The 24,909-nt window shown below is 39.2% G+C and overlaps 1 protein-coding gene across 8 annotated transcripts in view; it reads right to left on the reverse strand.

Annotated features, from left to right (window-relative positions):
- CTDSPL2 (CTD small phosphatase like 2) overlaps positions 1-24,909 on the reverse strand; it is a 103,718-nt gene that overhangs the window by 46,594 nt on the left and 32,215 nt on the right. The window contains exon 1 of one of the 8 annotated variants that reach the window (XM_073304553.1): positions 24,395-24,836. The exons of 4 other annotated variants lie outside the window; for them this stretch is intronic. The gene's annotated coding sequence lies outside the window, so the exon portion shown is untranslated. Of the gene's footprint in view, positions 1-135; positions 159-4,611; positions 5,521-11,906; positions 12,014-24,394; positions 24,837-24,909 lie in introns of those variants that run through there. 3 more of the 8 variants (XM_073304557.1, XM_073304554.1, XM_073304558.1) reach the window with 3 other exon arrangements.

Consider the following 24,909-nt stretch of genomic DNA (forward strand, 5'->3'; position numbering starts at 1 on the left):
TAAACAATAAAATAAGGTATGGTTTAATATATCCCAAAAGTTAAACTACAGTTGTTAAAATAAATGAACAAATTTTATTTATGCTTCATGAAGTCCTAGCAAAAGTACTGCAGTATATTTAGTGTAATAACAAACCTTAATAATATGACAGTTCTACAGCAATCTTCTAATAAAATTCTGATGAGAAACAGAGAAAGACTGACATTTTTGGGGTCTGAATGAGCTAAGTTCTACTGTAACAAGCAAATGTGCATGTATATGTTTATACAAAATACCTGTAAAATTCAGATACCAGAAAGAATATTTAATTACAAGAAACATTAGTAATATAAACATAGAACTTGTGAAGGAAATCTCTCATAAAATATACGATAACTACAACTTATGTAGCCTGTTTCGAAAAGGGAACAAAAATTAAGAAATCAAAATATGAACTGAGTTAATGTTTCCAAATGGTATATATATATTTATCCTGTTAAGGTACTGTTCAACTCATCCGTACATTAATGCCACAGAGTTCTTTGGCTTACTTCACATCCTGGGTATCAAGCCTCAAGTTATAAATATCCCTAATGGACTTAGCAACAGTTACCTACAATCCTCTCAATGACAGAAGTTTGCTTTCCTAATGCTCAATGCAGCCAGCAGTGTGCTGCTTTTACTTGTATTACTTTTGTGTGATTTTTTAAAACATGCACAAAACAAACTGACTTACTAGACTGCGTACAAATACTTTAGCCTAAACATGCACATGAATTTCTTTGCTCACACACATACTATTCAGATAGTGACCATAGTATCCTATTAAATTAAGAGCCTGAGCAATATATTATGTAACTGAACATTTCACTTAACCACATTCTGCTAAGACAAGACTTGCTTGTATCTTTACAATGTTAGTACAAAAGAGGATGCATATAAACTATATATTTGTACTGCCTTTGGGATTTTGGTAGAAAAAAATAATTTGAACAAACAAATTCCTTTGCAGCAGTCTCTTTCAAGAGCAGATAGCTTGGCCAATCTGGAATTCCCACCTTATAAAATAACATTATTTACATAACATCATGAAAAGCTCATAAAGGTGTTAACATAGCACAAAGAGCTTGAAGACTAATAAATACATTTACCGCAGATGTGCTCAACACTAAAAGATTAAAGTCATTGGTGTCCCCGTATTTTATTTATATAACATAAAAATTCTGAGAAATATCCTGCCTCCCTTCTTTCCTTGTCCAATTCTTAAAAATTAAACAATAACAAAGTAAACATATGATGAAAGGTTGGAGACAAACTATGAGTTCACAATATTCTGAAATTCATTCTTTAAAGAAAAGGAATGGGTAGAATGGGATTATAACCAGGGTGAATAAAAATCAATTATTTAAAAAAATAAAATGTTTTTATTGTGTTATTTAATTTTAATAAAATTGTAAACCTGTTTAAAATGAATAAAATCAAGGAAGCCGGGGGTGAGATCTACTAGTTTTAAAAGTTTGAAGGATAGCTGAAGTAACTTAGGAAACTGTCTCATTTTCAAGAGAGTCAGGCAAGCAGGAACTTAAGCTCCAGTCCCTTTCACTTAGGCATATCTGAAAATTTTCCCAGGCTGACCTGAAATAATCACTTTAACTAACTGACTACAATGTGAAACATACTTTTATAGAAGTTTATGTGTACAAAACATTTGTTTTGTTTAATAAAAATAAATCATATTTGCTATTGTGTGTTTAATTCCAAGCACCATCCTAATGCAGCTTGACACAAATCATGAGCAAAAAGTTAATTAACTAGTAAATAAGCAATACATCTTTCAGCATTTTTAACACACTAAAAATGTAAAATTAGTAAGAATCTGAAAATATTAATCTATATCATTGCTTAAATAAATGTATATAGTTATAGTTTACCCTCCTAAGTAGCAAAAAGAGGTACCAAATCTAGTGTAAAGGTTCTATTTAGCTGTAAATCAACATGTTTTAATGGTTTATCAACCAATAAGAATTCATCTGAATTTAAAAAATAACTGTAATACAAATGGAAAAATTTATTAAAATTATTTAAATCAATGCTTTCCACCTGGTGATTTAAATCAGGTTGACTCACACAAATCCATCCTGATTATAACTGCAACCTTGATTCGGCACTCTGTGACAGAGGGGAAAATAAGTAATAAAGGAACAGTTAAAACCAAGAAGTTTAAAGAGCTTCTCTCTATTCCCTCAAGTTCTTACGTACTGAGTTGTAAAGGTTCACCACCTTTTAAATATTATCTCTGTTCTACAGCTTAGATATTGTGCGTGTACTGGAAAGAGCCTCCTTTGTATGACTAGCATTTCTAAATAAAGAGCATATTTCTGCACAATTTTAAATCAGGGATGAATTTTTCTTAATTTTTTCCGTCACTGATGTTGGAGCAGGATCTAATTTTCTATGAAACTACTAAAAGCAGATTTAAGTGTGCACATACCATTAATTTAAAGCTCTAAAGACTGCTTAAGGAAGATGCCACCCAAATTGAAAAGTTGGAAGACAAAACAGTTAGAAGGTAAAACAGCAAGAACAATGTTACACATGACAATGCTAACGGTAAATTATGCTTGATAAGAAAATTAAGAATTATGGAGGTGACCAGACATGTTGGACTGCCATCCCTCAAGAGCCTATATATTCCAAGAATAAGTATGGTATATGCTGTAGACGATTAATAGCAGCACTGCAGGAACTGAAATTAAAGTCACTGCTGGTGTGTGGTTTAAATGAGTGGCAGGAGCAAATGAATTCTAAGCAAAGTATGTGAAAAAGTTTGGAGTTGTTTTTCATTTGTTTGTTTGTTCTTTTCCTACAGCACCCATCATTGTAGTATCTAAGCCGGGGCGGGCAAACTACAGCCCGTGGGCCGAATCCAGCCGGCAAACTGTTCTAAGCCGGCCTGTGAGCTCCTGCTGGGTCAGGGGACAGACCATGCAGCTCGGCCCCACTCCAACCGGGCGCTGGGTCAGGGGCTGCCCAGCGCTCCAGCCGGCGCACAGGGTCGGGGCCGCACCACGCAGCTCCCGGAATCTGCGGCATGGTCCCGCTCTGGCTCCTACATGCTCCAATGGCCCCTTGCAGAGCTCCAATGGGAGCTGCTGGGGTGGTGCCTGCGGACAGGGCAGCGTGCAGAGCCACCTGGCCACACCTCTGAGTAGGAGCTGGAGAAGGGACATGCCACTGCTTCTAGGAGCCGCTTGAGGTAAGCGCCGCTCGGAGCCTGAACCCCTAAGCCTCTCCCCACGTCCCAACCCCCTGCCCCAGCCCTGATCCCCCTCCCGCCCTCCTAACCCCTCGTTCCCAGCCCAGAGCATCCTCCTACACTCCAAACTCCTCATCCCCAGCCCCACCCCAGAGCCTGCACCCCCAACAAGAGCCCTCATGCCACCCAACCCCTATTTTGTGAGAATTCATGGCCCGCCATATAATTTCTATTCCCCAATGTGGCCCTCGGACAAAAACGTTTGCCCATCCCTGATCTAAGCATTCTCTGCTCAGATTAGATATGTAGACCCAAGTGCATTTCAAAAAATCTCATTCTTCTCCCTGCTCTGACTAAGGAGATTCTGCTTGGCTGATGTCAGGAAGAGGCTCTTCCTGGCCAGCAATGACTTTTTGTGGAGGAGTGGAACATCCTTTGTTTAGGGTAAAGGGTTGGAATGGAAGAAGGAAGGTATCTTTATACTATACTCATCTGTGCTCAAGTCTTAGAGTTGTAGACTGGCATTTTCCCACACTGCCCCATCCATGCATCTCTAACAATGTTCTCAAAGAGAAGAAGGTAAATCAGTCTCAGTAATCCCTCTACTGAGACTATTCATAAAGATGTCAATTACTGCCATTTATAATGTGGACACTTGTCTGTGATCAACTCACTTTATATAGAGCAGTGAACTGCTCCAATGACAACTTTCTGTTACTATTAACTTAGTCTAGATTTGAACCTGTGACCCTAGAAGTGAAAAGCTCAATATTCCATTAACATTCACCTCAGCTAAACAGATCTCATTGATAAGAAACTTTGTCAATGTTACTTTTAAAAGATTTGGGACAAACAGTAACACAAAAGCCAGACTCAGAGATACAGAAATTTAATTAGAGTAAAAGTTATCTTTGAATTCCTTTTAGATGAATCATCCTGGTCAGATCACATCAGCAAGTTTCATTGTTGTGAGGTGACCCAAGTTTTAAAAATTAAAAACTTAAAGACTCACTCGTTGGACTGCTGAAGTATTCATAACTATCATATATCAACTCCATGTCACAATAACTTTCTGCCTTCTTTAGAAAGATTATATCTTTGACTAGGAATGAAGAGGGTTTGTTTGTAATTAGCACCTGTTCACAGATTCTACATTTAGATTATTCTTCTTATCTAAAAATGATACACTTCCATGCATTCGCTGGCCCTTGCTTTGCCTACCTATGTAGTTTTGTTTGCAAAGTTGGAGTTACAAATTTCTTCACTAATAATGCATGATCTCCCAGCCTAGATAGCCCAAAAAATGAAATGCTGCTCTTAGTTTATTATTTTTCCATACAAAAGTCTTCTCCCTGTAACAAACGATGCACACTCACCTTGATCATCTTAATCAATCAGTCCTTCAGCCCTCGTATAGATTACGCCAATCACAACACGTCTTCCATTCTTCTTGTATCCTGGCCTTCCTTCTCCATGTGCAGCCATGTCTTTTCATAATAAAATCTTCCCATCTCTTTGGAGGTCAGCCGAGTGGTCGTTTCAGGTCCCGTGGGTACCACTCAGCAACAGATGCAGTCCATCAATTGCCAGTGAGCCTTGCTATATGCCCAGCCCATTGCATTTTACTATGCCTGCTCTCAACAACGACGTCCTCCACTCCACTCTACTGTCTGATCACTTCATTGGGGACTTGGTCGCGGATTGAAATTCCCAGCATTCTTCTTTCCATCGCCCTCTCCATGAGTCGCTGCTCCTCCATCTTGATCAGCGCCCATGTTTCGCTGCCGTACAACATTGCTGGCAGTACTGTTGAGTTGAAGAGGACATCCTTGATAGAATTGAATGCACACCAACCTGCTTTCTTTCTTCTCAAGAGATCACCTTCCTGATCGTGGAACATGTTAATTTCTTGGCCCAAACAGACATATGGCTCAACTTCTTCTATTTGTTCTCCCTTGATTGTTATTTGGGCTTTTGGCGAGGTATCAAACCACATAAATTTCGTTTTGGAGTGGTTAATTTTCAGTCCGAGTTGGCTGCTTTTTATGTTGACTTCTCGCAACATTTTCTGTAGTTTGATAGTATTTGATAGTATGATGCACACTAAAATGATAAAAAGTAAGTCTTTGTATTTTGACTCAGACGATCCCCAGTGGAGATAAGTTGAGGTTGAATCTATCTTAAAATAGTTAACATATATCAAAATTGGCTGACAGTCTCAAATAGCAGAAAGAACATATAATTTAGTCTTATGTAGGCTGGGAGACCATATGTTATAAATGAAGAAATTTGCACCTCCAACTTCTGCACCATAAACAAAACAAAACTATATAGGCAAAGCAAGGGCCAGTGCATGGAAATGTATGATTTTTAGAACAGAAGAATAATCTAAAAGTAGGATGTCTGAACAGTGGTGGATCTTTCTGAAAGTCAAACGTTCTGGATTAGATGACCAGAATGCTCTATTTTAAATGAGTGAATTATAAATTCCACTAAAACCTGCACTATTCCTGTTGTGTTTGTGGAATGAACCAGCTTTAGACACATTAGAGACACTGGACATTTAATTCATGCTGTAAGGCACGTAGAGGCCTATTTTTGGAAGTCTTGTTACAATCCTGGTGTAGACCAGGTTGCTAAACACTTCCTGAACATATCTAACCGGCTGTCATGGAAAACTATGACCTCACATAATAATTTTGTTAGTACTTTTGAACTGTTCATGTCCTCATGAATGTTAGTAAGTTTAAATAAAAAAGCTCAGAAATATAGGAAATTCTAGAGGTTCTTCTTGTCAACAGCTATGGTTGTTCATAGGGATTTTTTTTTTAAATAAGCTGTTATCAGCTTCCACTCTGTGCTGTAATATATAATATTATCCTTGACATATTTCAAAAGCAGTATCAAAGCAAAACAAAAACCTAGCATTATATGGTTATGCAGATTCTAAGGACTTAGGGTTGGGTACTACAGTCACCTTATTGAATTTCTTCTGCAGAATATGTAGGTACACCTGAATTCTCTAGAGGAGCTGCGTTAGAGGAAGCAGACAAGCTATAAAATATAGAAAAAGCACTGCTTTTATCATCTCCTGTGCCTGTCTTAAAGTCAATGACATCTTAGAATCAGAAACATCTTGAAGATATGTATGGACCTCCATGAACAACTCTCTTTCCTAAAGAAGAGGTCTGAGAAAGTCTTAAACGCAAGCTCAGATATGCCAGTTGTACTTGGAAAACACGTTTATTTAAAGATGTTAGGAAGTTAAACTGTGTTGTGGTGAGAAGACTATGGAATAGCCCCCCTATATTTGTGGTGGAAAGGTCATATGCACTGCAATACTGGGGCAAATAAGAGAGCCTTGTTTGCTTGAGTTTCATCAGGAAAATTTTTTTACTCCCATTTACCTTTATCTTCCCACAGCATTAGAGACACAGCCACATATTACATATATGTGATGTCATGTGTGTTATCTATCTTTTAGAAAGCTTACGACAAATGATATGAAGGATCTGTTACCTTGGCTCCAACAGCAATATACCTTCTCCTTGTAGAATGAGACTCCTTTAGAGTAAATAAAGAACAATTTTATTGTTTCCCTACAGAAACACCTGAACTTTAGGTTTGGGTAAAAAAAAGAAAGAGAATTGGGTTCCTCCAAAATCCTGAAAAAACTACTTAGCATAAAAAAATGCCTTTCTCCATAGCACAATTGGGCTGGAGGTATAAAAACCCTTACAGAGGGAAATCTTATCTAGTCTGTAGGAAGAGAAGAAGGGCACAATGTATCCAAACTCCTGTACATACTCTTCTTTGATTATCTCCAATAGAACGTACAATTAAATAGTTCCCTAATTGTTCCATAGCTGGAAACACAAAAATATAATTACATAAACTTAAAGGTAAGAAGGATTTTTAAGTGTGAGAGTATTGAGGAAATGCACATCATTAACATCCTTGAAATTACAAGTTTCAAAACATCAGTAACACACACACAGCTTCGTTTTTATTCTACTGCCTTGTTGCAAAAAAAATATATTACCACCACAAATATTTTAAACTACTTTTAATTATTCTCTTCCTCCATTTGGGACTATTCAGAATGTTCCTTTTGTACAAATTTTCTGCTAAAGGAAATGAAGTCAATCAACCTCACTGTGAAAAACCCCCAAGATACTACCACATTCAAATTTTCTTATTTTATAGTTAAAATTTGAGTTTTTTTCAATATCAATTATTGACACCATATATTCAATATTTGTATATATTTCCAAAACATATTTATGCGGATATAAATCTATTCTTCCTCTGATCAAATTTGGTCCATTTTTTATTTCTCCCTGAAGAGCTGCATTATTGTCAATTTCATACAGGGAGATCCAAAGTGACTTGCTAATATATGTGTGCACACAAAAAATTGTGTTTATGGATCATTAAGGATGCCCAGTTAAAAAATGCGAAAAGTATTTTTTCTCCAAGAGTTAAGGTTCTAATAGCTATATTAACTTTTCAGTGCTGCTTTATACTGTTTATTTTAATATATATTTTGACATAACAGTAAAACACTGAAGAGACATGGTAAACTCCAAATTTACTCAGTTTCAGATGAGTCCCCTAGCCAATTTTTGTGATTTAGCAACCTTATTTTCCTATTTTGTTAAATGATTTTTCCTCCCCGTGATTGTGTGACAATCTATTCAGAAAGGGCAAAACTGACTGACTATGTGGGGGAACAGGTTGTAGCTGTAAGACGAGTTTGGGTGCTACTAAAGTATAAATACTAAATAATGATTAAATGAATTATCACAAAGATTTCCCAAGTGCCCTAAGAAAAAATGAAAAAAATAACAATTCTCTACATTAAAGTCTGTCTTCAGCTACATCAGTATGATCCCACTGTTCTCAAATTCTGCCCTGAGCGGCACTTAAATTGATTCAATCTAATTGGCTCCAGTTTATTCTACCAGTGATGACTCTGCCATGTTAACAGGTGTAAAATGTAGTGACATTGTATTTTTGCACTATAAAAGTAAGCAGAGGTGACTCAAAATATAGAGGAACCAGATCTGTTGAGGAAGAAGATGCCATTTTTATGTTGTCATTTTTCAGGGTACAACAACAAAAAACATCACAAGTTGCCATTTATTCCCCCCCCCCCCCACTGTTCCTCACACATTCTTGTCAACTGCTGGAAATGGACCACCTTGATTATCATTACAAAATGTTCCCCCCAACAACCACCCCCACTCTCCTGCTGGTAATAGCTCACCTTATCTGATCACTCTTGTTACAGAGTGTATGGTAACACCCATTGTTTCATGTTCTCTATGTATATAAATCTCCCCACTGTATTTTCCACTGCATGCATCCGATGAAGTGAGCTGCAGCTCATGAAAGCTTATGCTCAAATAAATTTGTTAGTCTCTAAGGTGCCACAAGTACTCCTTTTCTTTTTTCAAGTTTAAAAAGTTCCTCAGAAAGGAGGTGCTAGAGAATTATTAAATATTACGATTATTAAATCAATACAACACGGACACATTCTCAAGTGCTGAAAATGTGAACAAGTTGGTATTTTAGTGTAGTGTGTAACTTGAGATTTTTTAGTTAACATTTATGATAGACCTGCAAGACTAAGGGCTTGTCTACACTGGCACTTTACAGCGCTGCAACTTTCTCGCTCAGGGGTGTGAAAAAACACACCCCTGAGCGCTGCAAGTTTCAGCACTGTAACATGCCAGTATAGACAGTACACCAGCGCTGGGAGCCGAGCTTCCAGTACTGGTACCTACACCCCTCGTGGAGGTGGGTTTTTTTAGAGCACTGGGAGAGCTCTTTCCCAGCCCTGTTCCGCGACCTCACAAGCCATGTTAAAACACCTCCACGGCAGCACTTTAATTATTGCATCTTTTAGGGCTTGTCTACACTGGCAAACAGTACTTGTGAATTTATGTGGTTCTTGGATTTTTCAAATCCTTCCCTGCTGTGGAGGCAGCCCCCCGGGAGGGGGGAAGAGATGGAATGCCTTGCGTCTCTCATCAGCAACCCCTCCAGCTGTTACTCCTGAGGGAATTCTGCACCAAAAAATTAAAAATTCTGCACATCATATTTTAATATTCTGCATATTTTATTTGTCAAAATAATGCAATATAATCACGCTGGTTTCAATTATTAGGTAATGTGTTCAATTATTAGGCAATTTATTTAAACTACAATACAATGGATGAAGAATGGGAGGGGGGAGCATTGGAGGAAATCCCCAAGCCCCCTTGCCTAATAGTAATGTAGCTAGGTTTGACCCTTTATTTCTAGTTATTAGTCAACAAATATCTGCATCCATATGCACAGTGTTACTTCATAGGCAACTGAAGAACAAGTGAGGGCTGGGGAATCAAACTCACAATTTATATCGACTACTGACCATCTCCAGAAAGATCAGTAGCAAACAGTTCATGGAGTACATTCTGATGAGAAATTTTTTCAGTCCAAAAATTTAGACCAGTTCTCATCACTAAAGCACCATAAGCATTTATAAGGCCATACTGTCCTTTACACCACTCTGGCTGTGTAAAGGAGCTTTAAAACTTTTACACCTGTTTTATGCTCCTGGGAGAATTCACAAAGACAATAGGAACAATTCACTAAGCAGGCAGGCTGCTACATTCTGCTCTGCCTGAGGGGACAGCCTGCACCACACCTACTTCCTCAGACACACTCCGAAGCCCTGCTCCTCATAGAATCATAGAATATCAGGGTTGGAAGGGACCTCAGGAGGTCATCTCCTCCAACCCCCTGCTCAAAGCAGGACCAATCCCCAACTAAATCATCCCAGCCAGGACTTTGTCAAGCCTGACCTTAAAAACTTCAAAGGAAGGAGATTCCACCACCTCCCTAGGTAACGCTTCACCATCCTCCTAGTGAAAAAGTTTTTCCTAATATCCAACCTAAACCTCCTGCACTGCAACTTGAGACCATTACTCGTCTGCTACCACTGAACAGTCTAGATCCATCCTCTTTGGAACCCCCTTTCAGGAAGTTGAAAGCAGCTATCAAATCCCCCCTCATTCTTCTCTTCCACAGACTAAACAATCTCAGTTCCCTCCATGATAAGCGTGCCACAATAGTGAGCGAGAGGGACAGAGTCTCTCTCTCTCTCATGCACGCCTGCTCACCCCTTCACACACCCCAGCTGGTGATTTACATCTCTATTGGCTGCTCTGGGCACCCGAACCAACCTGCCTGTGATGCCAGGGAGGGGCACATGACTGCTCTTGCAGTTTTCTTTTGCTCCCCCATCAGAAGTCATTTTTCTGCAGGGAAGCAAAGAAATCTGCGGGGAACATGAATTCTGGGCATCTACAGTGATGCAGAATTCCCCCAGGAGTAAGCAGCTGTTTAGGGAATAATGATGCCAGGCTCCAAAGGGATTCTAGTCTAGTCCTCCTTGACTATTAGGATGATTGCAGTGATAGAGTGATTTATATAAAAGTAAGAGATACAACTGTTTGGGGGAATCCTCTGGATTCTAATACAGATGAGAATAATCGTTATCTTCCTTTCCCCTCACTCATAACAAAAAATAACCTTTATCATCTCATATTTTCAAGTTTCATCGAATTCATTATTTTCCATCCTTATACACAGTTGTATACAATATACTGATGTATATATATTCATATGGCACTACAAAACTGTAGAGGGAAAACAGACCTGCAAGGATCAAAAATGGGCTTGTATTCTTTGTTGTTTACGACATTTAAAGGAGATCTTACTGTTAGTGACTTGTGGGTTTGGCGGGGAGGTGGGGGGTTTTGGTGCGGGGAAGGGTGAATTGGGGAGGCTTTCTAATTTTTATATTAGAAATTCAGGTCTTCTCTAACATAGGAGACTTTATGGCAATTAGAAAGCTAGAGAAATTTTGACATCATAAGAAACAAGTTTCAGAGTAACAGCCGTGTTAGCCTGTATTTGCAAAAAGAAAAGGAGTAAGAAGTGAGCATATAAGACAGGAAAGGATAGTCACACTGTTTAAAATGCCAGATATTTTTGTTCATTTTTGTTAACTATTAACTTCACTGCTTAACAAATACTTGGAACAAAAGGTAGTCATCACCTCTACCTCTTCAATTAAGGTGAGAGCTCACAATAAACATCCTGGGGAATTCTTAAGAAGCTCACCAGCAAAAGCAGGCAAGACCATTCTTGAAATTCTTAATATTTCTCATGTAAATAAGAGGAATATCTCCTTTCACCCAAACACCTCTTTCAGGCCCTTCTTCACTATACATCATGACTGAAGGGGGGGCGAGGGGGAAGGGAAAAAAAAGAAAAAAAAAGATAAGGAATTTTCTATACAGGGCCACTCAAGAAAATGAACCCAATTGATATTAAAGGTGTGAATTTAAAGTAGATAAGTTAAACTGCTTTAAACCTCTGTGTAGATACTCTTATTCAGAATTAAAGTGGCCTTAATTCAGGTTAGCTTAATTCAATTTAATTAATTCTGAATAAGAGTATCCACACAGGGATTTAATGTGGTCTAACTACCACTTTGAAAGTTAATTCAGATTAACTTTACTGAGGCCATGCCTGAATTGCCCTGCAGTTCAGACCACTGCAGGTATGAATAGCAAAGCGCATCAACGTGTTTAATGTTTTAATGTGAACTAGGAACCTTTTGGTTTCTGCAGGCAGTGTCCAGACAGGGGAGCCTCCGTGCAGTACTTTGGTGCACACTGCTGTTGACAGCCCCATAGTCCGAACTGCAGGGCAGCACAGACAAGCCCTGCATGTAGGACAAGACCACATATACAAGTCCGTAAGTGTTAAATCAGTTTTGAAGAATGTTAGACATTAATTTCTAGCTTCCTTATGTCCTGTACACAGTGGGCTTGGAACCAAATTTGGAAATAATGCTTGAACAAAGTCCAACACAACTGACTTCTAACATTTTAGTTGGCTAATGTGAACAAGTTAAGGATGTTTTTTTAAAAAGTGCATTCTAGCCTAGGCAGAGTTTGTTTTAAACATTTAACACAATTTGTTCCAACTCATAATTACTTACAAAAACCTGTTGAGAAGCCATTTTAACTATACCATGCTTTAACACTTTCCCCAAGCTCTGTTCCTGGCCATAAGGCGCTCTCATGGTGTAAGTGTCACAAATGTGGACCCTTTTTAGCAAGATAGTTACCCACCAACAGCAAGCTCAGAAATCCCAATTATTTATAAAAAAACAACAGCCTTATTTTCAAATACTTATAATTTTTAACAAGTAGGCAGAGTAGCAGGTAGCATCAGAGACAACAATGGTAGAACACTCCCACAAAACATGTTTTTAAAAGTCAGAGATTGAGGGAAAACAGATTGAAGAATGCATTAATCAATTCTGCAGAGCTTTGATTGAGACCTCATGCGCTTTTTGAATATCACACACAGTGGATTTGATTTAAATCAAATTGATTAAAATAATTACTGAAATCATTAGTCAGGAAGACTCGATTTAATCATGGATTTCTACATAAAAGTGCATTCTGGAATACGCTGCTCAAACAGTTTCACTTTTGTTTCTACTGCCTGTCCCTCCCTTCTCACATTTATCTCCAGACTGCTTCTCCTTGCCCAGCTCTATTCCGCCACCAACAATCTTCTATTCACAGAATATCACAGAATATTAGGGTTGGAAGGGACCTCAGGAGGTCATCTATCCAACCCCCTGCTCAAAGTAGGACCAATCCCCAATTTTTGCCCCAGATCCCTAAATGACCCCCTCAAAGATTGAATTTACAATGCTCAAACCATTGAGCTATCCCTCCCCCCCAATGGTTCCATTTTCTCCTGTAGGCAAGTTTGAGTGTACCCTTATCACCACAAAAAGAAAAGGAGTACTTGTGGCACCTTAGAGACTAACCAATTTATTTGAGCATAAGCTTTCGTGAGCTACAGCTCACTTCATCGGATGCATACTGTGGAAAGTGTAGAAGATCTTTTTATATACACACAAAGCATGAAAAAATACCTCCTCCCACCCCAGTCTCCTGCTGGTAATAGCTTATCTAAAGTGACCACTCTCCTTACAATGTGTATGATAATCAAGGTGGGCCATTTCCAGCACAAATCCAGGGTTTAATAAGAACGTCTGGGGGCGGAGAGAGGGGGGTAGGAAAAAACAAGGTGAAATAGGTTACCTTGCATAATGACTTAGCCACTAGAGACTGGGAGTGGCTAAGTCATTATGCAAGGTAAAATTTAGGCTTGAATAGAGACTGGGAGTGGCTAAGTCATTATGCAAGGTAATCTATTTCATCTTGTTTTTTCCTCCCCCCCCCCACGTTCTTGTTAAACCCTGGATTTGTCCTGGAAATGGCCCACCTTGATTATCATACACATTGTAAGGAGAGTGGTCACTTTAGATAAGCTATTACCAGCAGGAGAGTGGGTTTGTGTGTGTGATGGGGGGGGGGGGGTGAGAAAACCTGGATTTGTGCTGGAAATGGCCCAACTTGATTATCATACACATTGTAAGGAGAGGTTTCAGAGTAACAGCCGTGTTAGTCTGTATTCGCAAAAAGAAAAGGAGTACTTGTGGCACCTTAGAGACTAACCAATTTATTTGCTGTAGCTCACGAAAGCTCATGCTCAAATAAATTGGTTAGTCTCTAAGGTGCCACAAGTACTCCTTTTCTTATTGTAAGGAGAGTGATCACTTTAGATAAGCTATTACCAGCAGGAGAGTGGGGTGGGAGGAGGTATTTTTTCATGCTTTGTGTGTATATAAAAAGATCTACACTTTCCACAGTATGCATCCGATGAAGTGAGCTGTAGCTCACGAAAGCTTATGCTCAAATAAACTGGTTAGTCTCTAAGGTGCCACAAGTACTCCTTTTCTTTTTGCGAATACAGACTAACACTGCTGTTACTCTGAAACTTATCACCACAGTTCATTTCCCTTATTATTTCCACTAAGAGCTTATCAGGATCTGGCTAGGTTGGTAACCCCACCACGGCTCCAGAGACACTATGACTGCCAGCTCATGCAAATGCACCTATTCATTGAACTTTTTGAAACTTTGCACTTTTAGAGAGAGGTGAGGGATTCACTCTGTGTACACAAATTTGCAGAGGGACAATAGGGTTGAGGTCTGCTATTTCTCACCTCTATATATTATTTATTTATTTTAAAACATTTTTGCTGTTAACAAGCATGTTATCTCTGGGGACACAAATCCACAGTTTGAGAACTGCAAAACTAAGCATCTCTGATGGTATCTTCTGAGCACTGAGTCCCATTGGGTAGATAGAAAGATTAACCTAAATAATCTATACAGAGGCCCCTGAAACCTCATAAAACTGGGTCTCTAATCCATGAACTACTGAAACTCATTTACAAAACTTTTCTTAAACATTACATGAATATATTGTCTCATACTATACAATTAGAATTTATAATCCCGATTCCATGATGAAATATCTTTGAGTTACAATGTATCTTAATAAAAACTATCTTTAGATCAGTTTTTTCCTCAAAAAGCATTTTATCAAAAAAAAATCCTATTTAAATAAAAAAAATCAGATTTTTCTGATTTAAAAAAAAACACACATTGATTTTTATCCACCCTGATATCAAATTAAGATGTCACTAATTCTGAACTTCAGAGGGAGTGTCCCGGTCAGACACTGTAGTTTTTAATTTGTACTCTGAATCTGAAAATAGGAAAATACCACTTCAGTTGTTCCACTTTGTGTTAAGGAAATGTGACACTGGGTGCAGAATCATCAAAATCTTTTCTTACAACCCCCCAACTATTATTATTTCATTTTTAGTGTGGGAATTTCACAGAATGATCAAATCATTCATGTGGAAGAGTGCTGTCCTGACCGAAAGCAGCCACAGAAGCATGAGACCAACTGGTTTTACACTATCTACACACCTTTTCTGCATACAAAAGCTGTACTACTTCAGCGGTTCTCAAACTTCATTGCACCCCTTCTGACAACAAAAATTACTACACGACCCCAAGAAGGGGGACCAAAGCCTGAGCCCAAGCCCAAGCCCTGCTGCCCCAGCAGGGGTGGAGGGGGGATAGGAGCCCCAAACCAAAGTCTGAGGGCTTCATCCCCCAATGTCGGGACTGTAACCTGAGCCCTGCTACTCAGGGTTAAAGCCGAAGTCTGAGCCCCACCACCCAGGGCTAAAGCCTTCAGGCTTCAGCTTCAGTCCCGGGCAGTGGGGCTCAGGCTTTAGCTTCAGCCCTCGGCCTGCGCAAGTCTAAGGCCAGCCCTGGTAACCCCATTAAAACAGGGTCACGACCCACTTTGGGGGCCCAACCCACAGTTTCAGAACCGCTGTACTAACTTAACTATACTGGTATAGTTAAAACAGTGCAACTGACCACAGTACGGGTGCTGTTATGCCAGTATAAAAGTGATTATACTGCTATAACTATCTATACAGCAAGATGAATAATCTATACCAGTCTATTTGTGTCCTTACTAGGGGTTGTACAGTATAATTATTTTGGTAAAAAAATAATCAAACCCCTAATTGAAATAGTTATGCCAGTACAAAATTTGTGTGTAGTTGAGGCCAATTTCCAATTGCCCCTACCACTGGAAAAGTGTGAATATGCAGGAGCACACTTTGTCACACCTCCATCTCTAAAGTTGCTGCCACCTGAAACAAAAAGGAGAAGAAAGAAATATATGGAGAGAGGCTGCAAGAGCACTCCATTTGGAATATCTTTTTAACATGAAAAGTAGGGAACCATCTATGACAGACCTCTATTTCCTGATCTCAAGCCACTTTACAGTTTGGAACCCTACTTCATGCACTGGTCCAGGACACATTTATACTGGTTATCAATCTTTGAAGGTGAACACTATGCTATGTTTTTTGAAAACCTAAGTGCAGTAAATCAACTGAATTTCCCTATCAAGCAGAAATACCTCTAAATAACTCCAACAGTTTGGTTAGCAGGATACCCCTAAACTCAAGTAACTTTTTGACACTTGTTTTAAACAATGGAATCATGTTTGCCACGTTCAAATTCTCAGAAGTTTCTTCCAAACTTACTGATCTTTTAAGAATGTCCACTAAAAATGTCAAGGTTCAAAGAACTTCCTGGCTCACTTCCTTTAACAATCATGGGCCCTGTCTTGATGGGCTAACAGGGTGTTTTTCAACCATGTTTAAACTAAATCAGTTTAAAAAAGTATAATTGCTTTGTCTTTATTAGTTTTAAAAGGTGTTAACTAGACTGAATTAAGTAATTCAATCTAATATCATACCTTTAAATCTAGTCTAGGCAAGGTCTGTAAATACATTTAACTTTTTAATAGCTATTTCTGTTATCTATATATTACCTTTATCTACTGTAACTTCCTGTCTGCTGTTTCCAGAAAACTGATCTCTGACTTATGGCCTCAGGCAGTCCTAATAATCCTTTTCCTCACAGAAGCAATGTAACTCTTTCACAACTATGCTTTTTTAATTATTCTGATAGAAGCTTTCATTTTCAAAATGTATAAATAAAGTGTGTACCTATACATACACGCACTACAAGCATGTGCACATTGCTCCAAACAGCCAGAATACCACAGTTTGGGCTGGTCCTTTAAGGGAGATGGGCCCAGCCCCACAGGTGATGGATTTGGGCTTGAGCCAGTGGTTGGGTCAGGTGAGCAGGCACCTCATTATAGCCCAAGGGCAGTCCTTCCTATAAAAGGGCACCTGCTGCCTCAGAGGTGAGGAGACTAAGGGCTAGAAAAGAGCTGTCATCTAATGCACTGAGCTATAAGGGTAAAAAGGAGAGAGAACTGGAAGGAATCCAGAGGGGACCCACGGAAGAAGCTCTTCCCTACCAGCCAGCAGGAAAGCTGGAGCTATGGAGAGGGAGGGGCAAAACCCTTCAGATGGAATGAAGGAGCAAAACAGATTACAAAGCCCTGAGAAGAAGGCTGGGACATTCTAGTTTTAACTGTGTTTCATGTTAGTAAACCAGATTATCGAGAAGAGACTACTTCAAAACCACCAGCAGTTTATGGAAGGAGATACACTGAAGGCAGCAGAAGTGTTGAACAATAGATGAGGTAAGAATCTATTACACAGGGTAATTAAACAAATTTAGGCCTGATTTTAAGAAATATTCAGCACCTGCAATTATCCTGTAGTTCTATTGTAGCTGCAGATATCTAGACAAGAATTTACAAATGTGATATTAGACTGAGTAACTTAGCTCAATCTAGCTAATGCTTTCTGAACATAGTTTAAGTCTAAGCAACTGAATTTTAGCATATGGTTGTTAAAGCTTTGACTTGGTCAGCATAGCTCACCCTAAGAACAAATTGCTTGTTCCTAACCTGAGGTAGGTAACTACATAATATTACACCTTTAAAGTCTAGTCTTTTAAGTCTAAGTTTGGCCTTGTGTACTTGCTGCCTTCCGCTACTTGCATATTCCACAAAGTCCAAATGTGTTGCAGATCACCAGCTTGATCACTTGACAACATCACACTCACCACAAAAAAGCAATAAATATTGGAGCCTACCTATGAAGTAAGAATTTCTAAATAAATTTAGAATTGTCTTTATAATTCTTTTATAAAAATTAATTTTATACCCCAGCTTTTGGGATGAGATGGGTAGCAGCAGCAGGCATCCTGGGGCATCACATCAAACAGGAGCTGGTAATTCTGCAAAGTGAAACTCACTGTTGACCTGAAAAAAGCCACTTTTTTTTTAAATGAGGTGAAGGCTTGTTTAATCATGGGAGAGGCATCTCACTAAATAATTTTATACCTGATTAAACTACATGAAGGCAAAATAAGTATTGCAAATTCAAAACTGGAAAAAAAAGGAAACAAAACATGTAAGCTTGTACCAATATTTCCTCACCTATGTCCTCCATGATTATGGAGATGCCTGGTAACAACTCCATAGTTACTACGCACAGTAAAATGGGCTTAAAATGAGGCATAAATTCCTGTTTACCTAAAGACAGGTGGAAGAACAGTGCGAAATTTCACGAAGAGTTAATTTTTATGCTTTCTTTGTATCTTTTGCTTGATTTCTCCAACTTTTAACAGGAAGTCTGAATGTGAGCTCTGAAAGAAATTTTCTATGGCCTACATTTTCATAGTTGACCAACACTGTCTGCCTACACAAAACTTAGGCCATGTCTATACTCCTACATTAGGTCAACCTATGTAGGTGTCTCAGGAGTGCGAAAAAGTCACACACCCTGAGTGACCTAGTTAAATTGTATCAGAGGGGTAGCTGTGTTAGTCTGGACCTCTAAAAGCGGCAAAGAGTCCTATGGCACCTTATAGACTAACAGACATATTGGAACATAAGCTTTTGTGCATGAATACCCACTTTGTCAGATGCACGTCCAAGTGGGTATTCACCCACAAGCTTATGCTCCAATATGTCTGTTAGCCTATAAGGTGCCACAGGACTCTTTGCTGCTTTTATAGTTAAACTGACCTAACCCCAGGTATAGACTGCCCTAGATTAATGGACTATTTTTTCCATTGATCTAGCTATTGCCTCTCAGGCAGGTGGATTAACTAAATCAATTGGAGAACCTCTCCCATTGCTCTGGTATGTGTCTACACTTAAGTGCTACAGCTGGGCCACTGTAGCATTTCAAGTGTAGACAAGCCCTTAGGCAGTGGATCCCGCTTAGATCTGCTGCAACATGTAGGGGGTTCTTTAAACATTGTATTTAATGTTAGTTTTAGCAAGCCTGGTTGATGGGGGGGCTGGGTTCTCATAAAACCAGCTGTCAGGAGCTACACTCATTAGATTTTCCACTACAACAGAAGGAATCACATGCAGCTGCTAGTAAAGAGAATATTCATAGAATATCAGGGTTGGAAGGGACCCCAGAAGGTCATCTAGTCCAACCCCCTGCTTGAAGCAGGACCAATTCCCAGTTAAATCATCCCAGCCAGGGCTTTGTCAAGCCTGACCTTAAACTTCTAAGGAAGGAGATTCTACCACCTCCGTAGGTAACGCATTCCAGTGTTTCACCACCCTCTTAGTGAAAGTTTTTCCTAATATCCAATCTAAACCTCCCCCGCTGCAACTTGAGACCATTACTCCTCGTTCTGTCATCTGCTACCATTGAGAACAGTCTAGAGCCATCCTCTTTGGAACCCCCTTTCAGGTAGTTGAAAGCAGCTATCAAATCCCCCCTCATTCTTCTCTTCTGCAGACTAAACAATCCCAGCTCCCTCAGCCTCTCCTCATAAGTCATGTGTTCTAGACCCCTAATCATTTTTGTTGCCCTTCGCTGGACTCTCTCTCCAATTTATCCACATCCTCCTTGTAGTGTGGGGCCCAAAACTGGACACATTCTTCAGCACCAGCTATACTTCTGCATCACACAGGCTTGCCCATAGATCTTAATGCTTTATAAACTACAATAAATCATTTTACTGATCAGGAAACTGAATCACAGAGGTGGTGATTTGTTCAGGGTCACACAGCAGGTCATTCGCAGAGCTGGGATTAAACAAGCCTCTTGACACTCAAGAGTGTCACTGGGCCATCCTATCTGAAATGTCCCCCTCTTCCCTCCCCAAATCTCCTTCCCTAGACAACCAGGTAAAACCAAAGCCACTTACAATATTTTACACATGACTAAGGGCTTGTTTACACAGGGACACTCAAAGCTAATCAGAATTAACTTAAAGTTTGAATTTAAAGTGGATTAGTTAAACAACAAGCTCCTGTGAAGGTGCAGTCTTTCAGAATTAAAGAGGTTGGTCTTCAGCTTACTTTAATTTCCTAAACCAAATTAAGGTCACTTTAATTCTGAATAAGAGCATCCACATAGGGGTTTATGTGGTTTAACTAATTCACTTTAAATTCATACCTTCAATTAATCTGGATATATCTCTTCTGAATGGCCCTGTGTAGGCAAACCCTAAGAAAGCCTTGGTTGAACTAATCCCTGAAACTGACTTTATGGAAATCACTTAACATAAAATGAAATATGCCAACAATTCAAAATCCACCAATCCCATTTTTTTAAGTGATCACAATAGGGATCCATGAAGTGTATGGATTGTCTCTTAATTTTTCAATAGTAGTTGAAAAATTAAGACCTTCACCTAGAAATGTAAAACTGATACTAATAAATCCACTTTATATTTTAAAGTAGTGGCAATGTAGACAGTTTAACACAACCATACATCAACAGATTTGTTTCCAAATAGCTTGATCTATGAAAAGCAAAACTAAAAAAATACAAATCAATACAACATTACTCTGCAACAGGCATTACATTTTAGCATAACAATCTACAATATTAAGAATGTTTTACAGGGCTTGACATTTTGAATGCCAAAGGCAATGTGAACCAGAATTCTACTTTACTGACCAAGCTTATAGGGAGAATTTACTATTCCGCTGGAGAATCAGAGAAGGATTTCCCCAACAAAAAATTCCATCCTTAAGTATAACTTACTATGAATTTGATTGGGAGAGTGTGAAATAATAAAGAAAAGCTCCTTCTAATGACTGGTAATGCAAAGTGCTACTACATGAAGGAACAGAATTTGATTCAGGCTTAGTCCTTCTCCTCCTGGGACAGTAAAAGCTGGGAGCATCAGTGTCTGATCCGTTCGTGCATCACAACAGCACTTTGTCAACAGGAATGCTCCTAAGACAAAGCAAGGAAGGGGAGTGGAATCAAGAGGGAAGAAAACTTGGCAGCCTGAATTAAAGTCCTGTTCTGACATCAATGCAGTCCATAAACAGTGTGAGATACTCCGTGGCTGGCCAGGGGAGGCCAGGCTAAAATAGTAAGCACACCAGTTGGCAGCAAGGGGGACAGAGCCCAGGAGTTCCAAGAATGAACAGACTGGAAGTTAGGGAAATAGCCAACAAAAAATCCATGAGTACATGTTACTTCACTTCTGAAAGTTCCAGTTTGTCTTCTAGTAACAAACAGTACACAATTCTGCAGAAACAGAGTCTCTCTTATTTCTGTGTTTGAAAGAACAGAAATGGTAAAAATCAGCCCAGCAAAGGATATAGCTTCTAGACAGGTTTCAGAGTAACAGCCGTGTTAGTCTGTATTAGCTAAAAGAAAAGGAGTACTTGTGGCACCTTAGAGACTAACCAATTTATTTGAGCATGAGCTTTCGTGAGCTACTCACGAAAGCTCATGCTCAAATAAATTGGTTAGTCTCTAAGGTGCCACAAGTACTCCTTTTCTTTTAGCTTCTAGACAGAATTTGGCTCTTCACTCAACATAAAGTCAAGAGCTAAAAGTTCTTTAGATTCAGAACACCTGTCCCTCTTTGGGGAAGAAATCATTATTTTATACTTAAGAAACCTCTCCAAGTGACTCCTCAGGGTAGCTTTAGTTTGGCTCTAGAGGAGGTCATGTCCAGTGGCCTTCAGCTAGATGAAGGGTCACTGCTACATGGGGTTCTCAAGGATGGTAAAACAGGAGAGACCAGAAAACTATTTTAAGCAGTCTATGTATATGAGCACATCAGACAATCTGTCCATGAATGTCGTAAACAATCCAAAGAAACCATTACCATCTGCTCATAAATACATTGTTAATAAATATATACTCAATTACTCTAAAAACTAAAACTTAAATGAAGTTAACATACATTTCAACTCTTCAACCTATTTATCTGGAGGTGGTAGAAATCTCCTTCCTTAGAAGTTTTTAAGGTCAGGCTTGACAAAGCCCTGGCTGGGATGATTTAATTGGGGATTGGTCCTGCTTTGAGCAGGGGGTTGGACTAGAAGACTACCTCAGGAGGACCAACCCTGATACTCTATTTTGGGATTCTCTTCTCCACCTCTTCAAAAATTCTGATTAAAAATAGTTACTATTCAAAATTAACACTCAAATTTTGAGTCAAACAAACCAGAGCAAAGGGTTACATTTTTGCTGTCACCCCATGTGTAAGCTGTGCCTGTTACACCCCCTACTGCAAAGAGTCTCCTAACAGTGATTTATTTTATATATAAATCATGCTTCATTACCTACCAGTTACAATAGGACAGGCCTCAGTCTCAATTTCAGTTTTAATTTTGTATTTCCTTGCTTTTATTAGTGTCACAACCTTAATTTCACTAACTGGTGTCAAGAAAAGAAATATTCACTTATATGAATCATGAAAGACTGCTACTGACAAACACAGTAAAATTAAGGGTGCTAAATGGCTGAAGAGGATAATGTAATTAAAAAGGAAACAAAGAACACCACTCAACTTGGCTATTCCAAAAATAAGTTTTGTCATTATGTCATTCTTTTGATGAACAAAGTAAGACTTTTTTCACAGTAACTTGTTAGTGCCATCTTTCCCTCCAGCTTTAAATTTACACTCTATTGAAGTAAAGTTACCTTTAGGTTACTGAAATGCATGGACATTTACAAAATAATATCCTCAACTTCTATAATACCCCTCACAAGAGATCTCCAATAACTTTACAAACAGTAAAACTCTGAAAACCTGTGTGGCGCAGGAAAGGGATATCTAAAGACAAATCCCTGAAATGCAGTCATATGAGATGGTACAGGGTAATGATTAGGAACTTTATTCTGTACCCCTGAAGTCAGTGAGAAGTCTTGACCAAAATGCCACACAATATTTTAGGAAAGAAAGTGAAAAACACTTTACACAGTGTAAATATCCTGGCAGGAATAACAGAATTTAGAGAGGCGAAATGCAATTACCTGAATTTGTCCAGAACCCTGGGGCACACACCCCTAATTCTTACAAAAAGTGCCATGACATCTTTAAAGTCTACAAATGGGCAAGACATGTGTGCAAAACCAAAACTAAGTAAAACAAAATAGCTTCACCAAAATCATAACACTTCCTAGGACAAATAACATCTGAGAAAATATTATAATATACCCATTAGACAGAAATAAAAGTAGTGGGGTTCTCTTGTGCTCACAGCATGTAAGAATTAAGGTTCCAGGATTTTATTTTTGCCACTGTCAAACATTCAGTGTAACTTTGACAGGTTTCAGAATAGCAGCCATGTTGGTCTGTATTCGCAAAAAGAAAAGGAGTACTTGTGGCACCTTAGAGACTAACAAATTTATCTGAGCATAAGCTTTAGTGAGCTACAAAGATTATGCTCAAATTTTAGTCTCTAAAATGCCACAAGTACTCCTTTTTTCTTTTTGTGTAACTTAAGTCATAACCTCGTTATACCTCAGTTCAGCCATGTGTAAAATAGGTACAATATAACTACCTTACCTCAGTGTCCCATGACACAATAATAATAATAATAACATTTATACAGGTCTTTTTATCTTCACAGCCCTTCACAAACATGAACTAATCAATCCTCACAACACCCTGTGAGGTGGTATTATTCCCATTTTACTGATGAGAAAACCAGAAAAGAGGTTAAGTGACTTGCCTGAGGCAACAGAGCAATAATTAAGTGCTTTGAGATCCTCTCATACACCACAGCACTATAAGAGTGAAAAGTACTCTGTCATCATCCAAAAAAGGAAAGAACCAGGCATATGCAGCATTGTGATCCTCAGTATTATTTTTTAAATGAAAAATAAATATATGAAGTTGTGAAACCAAATATTCTAATAAAACAGAGTGAGACAGGTACTGAACTACATCCCCAAAAATCATCATCATGAAAGGGAACAAACACACCCAGCAATGCACTCTTTGGTATTATGATAAAAGGAGTGATAGCAGGTTCTGACATAGAGCCTACTAAATTGTTGCAAAAATGACCATTGTACCCATTCTGTGATGCAGGCCCAAGTATTATTGTAAAATGAGCAACAGGCAAACCCACTGCTGCACTCCCCAACATTATAGAAGTGAGCAACTGACACATTCAGTGCAGCAGTGCATTCCCAATATTATGATACAACTCAGTGATGGGGACATCTTATGCAGTGGTCCCCAATATTATCATAGTGAGTGAGACATGTCCACTGTGGCAGTTCCCCAATTAATTACTGTAAAAGGCTACAGGGCTGTCTACCACTCCAATAATATTACTGTAGTCAGTTACAGGAATGTCCAGTGATGCTCTCCCCAATATTATTCCTTTAACAGTCAGCAACAAGCACATCCAAGGTTATGTTCCCCATTATTATTACCAATAGACAGAGCAACAAGCCTATCTGGCACTACTCACCCCATTCCTACTATTGTTAAGAGTCAAGGGTAGGGACAGCTGGCACTGCGCTCCCCAATATCACAGCAATAAGAGTCAGTGACAGGCATGCACAGGCACAGCGTTCCCCAGCATCATTATTCAGTCCAGGACAGGCTCATCCCATACTACAGTGCTATTACTTTCAGAGTTAGCCCACAGCCATGTCCAGTGCTTCACTCCCCAATATAATTGCGACAAGAGTCAGCAACAGGCAGGTCCGGTGTTGCACTCCCCACACTTCCCCCTGTGTGTGCGCGTGTTTGTGTGTAACATGGACTCGGATGCAGCCAGCAGAGCTACGCCCCCTAAACAAACCCAACTTGGGATGCACACAAGCCAGCAGCAGCAGGGGGGTACCCCCCACTGGACACCCAGGCAGCCTACCGAGTCAGAGCATTAACCATACACACCGACCCCCCCAGAATAACCGGGGGCAGCCCGGAGGTGGGGGAGCAGCTTGGGGGAGGCATCTGGGATTCTAGGCGGAGTCGTCT

This window comes from Lepidochelys kempii, chromosome 10 (assembly GCF_965140265.1).
Source record: "Lepidochelys kempii isolate rLepKem1 chromosome 10, rLepKem1.hap2, whole genome shotgun sequence".
NCBI lineage: Eukaryota > Metazoa > Chordata > Testudines > Cheloniidae > Lepidochelys > Lepidochelys kempii.